The following is a 4,217-nucleotide window of genomic DNA, read 5'->3' on the forward strand; positions in this document are numbered from 1 at the left end:
GAGGAGGAGGGAGGGGGAGGAGAAGAGAAGAGGAGGAGGGAGAAGCAGGGAGAGGAGGGTGGGAAGAGGAGGAGGGAGGGGAGGAGCAGGGAGAGGAGGGGGAGGAGGAAGGTAGGGAGGAGGGAGGGGGAGGAGGAGGAGGAGCAAGAAGGAACAAAGGACCCTAAAGGCTGGTGGTCAGGTGCAGTCTAACGAGCCCAAGGAGAGCAGGTGTGAGCCCTGCGCGGGACAGGAGTGCGCATGTCACGTGTCACGTTTGGCCGCTGGGCTGCAGGTGGTCATCGGAGCTTTCCCGCTGCCCTTGAGCACTTGCTGGTTTTCACTATTACTTTCATTGTTATTATTTTACTGTTCATTTCAGATAATTGTTTTAATAACGTGCCCAGAAGACAGATCCACGCTTGAGGAAGCAGGTTCTACTTTGACGTTCCACTTAATGGTTTACACACAATGCATGTGAGTGCACTGACATCTGAACACAAAATGTGCGTTTCCTTCGCTTGCCTTAAGCAGGCGTCAGAAATGGACCATCCACACTGGATCTCGGTTTTGCTACCGTCCCAGTTCCTGCCAGCTCTGAGCTTCACAGCACTCCAGGGACCCATTCAACGAACGGGACGAACGGGACGTGGGGTGGCCACGCTTCAGTGCATACCTCCTGGGTTTCTCACCACGGCCCTGCCACCAAGATCCCGCCTGGGGAAGACGCAGGCTCCCAGCGAGTGAGCGGTTTGCCCAGGCCCGCAGGCTGCGGGGCAGCCAGAAGCCACGGGCATTCGCCTCAGCCCTCCTGGTTCTGCCTTCCGCCTTTGGCAGAAGCCTCAAAGAAATCAGCTTCCTGCAAGCGCAGTCCTCCTCGCCTGGGAGAGTGCAGCTCCCACAGCTAGCAGGCAGGTTTTGGGGAGCAAACATGACCCCTGAGCCCGCGTGCAGGTCCCCACTTCTGTGCAGCCCAGGAAGTAGGCCGATTGGTGAGGGCAGCGCCCCCTGGAGGCCACGTTGAGCCTCTCCGGGCCTTGCACCCTCCACCAGGGCCGCACTGCACTGAAGGCTTCCGGCTTCAATTTTCCTTCAGAAGTTAACCCGTGACCCACCGTGCTTCCCTCCTCCTCCACAAAGGGTTCATTACAAGGCTCAGAAGGTCAGACTGCTCACTGGCCATGATATGCACGATGAATCCTCGGCCACGAGTCCCTGTACCACCTTTGGGGAGATGTTGACAGCTTGGTGGCATGGTCCTGGAGGTCAGGGACTATGCCAGAAGTCCTGGATTGAAGGCCGGTTTCCTTCCAGTTGTGGTTTCAGGACCCGTTGGTCAATGGTGCTATGAGCTACGTGGAATGGTCTGGGCTAGGCCATGGCCAAGGTGCCCCTTCCCCCAGGACCAGGCAACCAGAGGACCCGGACTCCTGGTGACTTCATCCGTGTCGGAGGAGAGCCGGGCTCCGCTGGGTTTGCAGTGGCTGATGTCTGAACTAGAGCTCCAGGCCTCCACTGCACAGGTGGTCTTGAACCAGCAACCCTCTGGTTGGCAGGGGAGTGCTGTCACTCTTTGTGCACCCAGGGACCCCGTTCCCTCCCCAGGCATTATTTAAGAGTGTCTGGTGAAGAATCCGGCTGCTGCGAGGCCCTGGGGTGTTTATTTGGCCTGAGCGTTTTGCTCGTTCTTTCGCACTACATTTCAGAAAGGATGCCAGGGAACGTTACGTTACGTTCCCCTAGTAATCCCGAGCCCCCAGGGCACAGGGACATTCCCTGTGAGGAAAGCCCAGGCAGACTCTGACGACTAACCTCGGCGTCTCCGCTTCAATCTCGCTCTGCCGCTTCCCATCCCTTAACCTGAGAGCAATGTCTCCACTCCAATTTGATAAGCAAACAGAGCCTGTCTGTCAGTGTGTCAGTAAACTATTGCCTTCCCTCCTGGACAACACAGTCCAGAACCTTTCTCAATGGAACCTTTGGGAGGAGGACGGGTCCTCTGTAAGCCCCTAAGTCCCTGGGAAGTTTTTGGGAGTTCCTGTCTCCAGGCCCAACTCTCTGGAGGCAGATGAGAGCCACCAACTGAGGCTGACCTCACCATCAACACGGCTCAAGGCCACAGGGCTTCCTCCCTCATTCGATGGGGCTTTCAAGGGCATATGTGATGCTTGGTCTGCTTACAGAGCTTCAGTTCCTTGGCATGCAGATGTACAGGCAAGGAGGGAAAAGGCCTGCACTGATGGCAAGGTGGCTTTGTGTGTGTGTGTGTTTCACCATCTCGGAATTCAGTTGGCAACTCGCCAGCCTGTTTCTTTCTTGTTGCGGTTGTTTCGGCTGTTACTGCGTCAGCTCTGACTCACAGGGACTCTTGCCCTGCTCGGTCCTGCATCATTTTCACAGTTCCTGTGCTGGTGACCACTGTGTGTTCTGAGCGCCTTTCAACCCAAGGAGCCATCTCCCAGAACACTGTCACATGAGCCTGTGGTGCTACCTGGGGACCTTTCTTCCGGGTCTGCCTCAGCAGGGCTCAAACAGCCATCTGTTTCCTAACTAATGGCATCTCAGACTGGATCAAACGGAGCAGATGTCAGTCAACAAAAGTCAAGCCTTTCTTCCATTTCAGTCAAAAGTGAAAAACATAGATGCAAATGACATTTAAATATCTATTTTTTAAATACCTGAGTTTAGACTACCCTGCGAACTTTTTCGTCCAGCTCATCTTTTTCATCGGTTTTCAGAAAAGGATGTCTGATAACAATAATGAGTTACACGACATTTGCTAGGATGTTTTCTGGATGGAAGCTTGCACGAGTCACAATAGAACACACGGTTTTCATTTATGTGTTTTGCTCAAAAGGACATAATTTTGCTTCCGTTGCTGGTGGTTTTGCATGCTCTTATCAAAAGTGTATCTGGACATGTGGAAAATTACACTGGATGAGAGAATGAGGACGGTTCAGTAAAATGGAATCACGGTGCATCAGAAAACATAACTCGTCCTGTGTGTTGCACGAGGACTCGGTGGCCCAGTGGGAGAACATCCCCTTCCACGCAGAGAGCCACGTGCGATTCCCAGCCAGGGCGCCCCCGTGCAGCCCCCAGCTGTTGGTCCACGGCGCTCGCGTGCAGCCGGGATGCTGGACAGGTTTCAGCGGAGCTTCCAGCCTGAGACGGCCCAGGAGGAAAGGCTTGGTGATCCACCTCTATAACTGAACCAGTGACACAGGCCCGGCCTGCAGCTGGTCAAGGGGATGGCGTGGGATGGGGTGGGACTGGGCTTCACCGTACGCAGGGTCGCCATGAGCAGGGGCCAACTGGCCACCGCTACACCACCACCACTGTGTGTCACTGACAGTGAACCAGAGACCACACCTCAGTTCTCAGTGAGCAGAAAGGTCTCCAAAGCAGAGACGTGGAAGAGGGTGGCACTGGGTTCCACCATACGCAGTGTAACCACGAGCTAGGGACCAACTGGCCCACAGCTACAACAACACTGTATGTCACTGACAATGAACCAGACACCACACCTCAGCTCTCTGTGAGCAGAAAATTCTACAAAGTGGAGACATGGGAAGGGGTGGCACTGACCCCAGGGCAGGACTGCACGCCCTCTGACAACACCAGACCCTACGGTGGCAGCTGTCCCCACAGCTGCAGGTGTTCACTTGAGTGACAACTCTTTAGTCACTCCATACAGATATTGCATTATCTCCATTTCTGATGACAGAAATATCCAAGACATCAATTTGTCATAAACCAAGGGGGTAAGTATGTACCCTCTTTCCATAAGCAGTGTCGCTCAGACACCCACTAAAACCACCCTTGCACTCACACCACCACACTCCTGGCTTACAAGGACTGCTACTATCTTCTGCCATTCCTACCACTCAAGTCCTGGGTTGGGGACCCCAGGAGACCTGCTGACTCCTCTCATGGGCATGGCCCCACTCACTCCTCCCATGGGCATGCCTCAACTCAAGTCCTGGGTCAGGGACGCCAGGACCCGCTGACTCCTCCCATGGGCATGCCTTCAATCAAGTCCTGAGTCAGGGACCCCAGGAGACCCTCTGACTCCTCCCATAAACTTGCTTCTACTTGGAGCAAATTCCAGACATGACATTTTGGGCTCTTTGTAGCTGCAGTGACTTGAAGGTGAATACCTTTGCTCTTCACACGTTGTTGCACAATGAGAAGCGATTTATCACAAACACTGCTGGTTTTCTAAGCAATTTTAAGAT

At 54.2% G+C, this 4,217-nt stretch overlaps 1 protein-coding gene across 1 annotated transcript in view; it reads right to left on the minus strand.

Annotated features, from left to right (window-relative positions):
* The window catches only part of SEMA5A (semaphorin 5A), a 233,930-nt gene that overhangs the window by 78,303 nt on the left and 151,410 nt on the right, over positions 1-4,217 (minus strand). The window lies entirely within an intron of this gene.

This window comes from Orycteropus afer, unplaced genomic scaffold (assembly GCF_000298275.1).
Source record: "Orycteropus afer afer isolate SDZICR_OR568_19922 unplaced genomic scaffold, OryAfe1.0 scaffold00527, whole genome shotgun sequence".
Lineage (NCBI taxonomy): Eukaryota > Metazoa > Chordata > Mammalia > Tubulidentata > Orycteropodidae > Orycteropus > Orycteropus afer.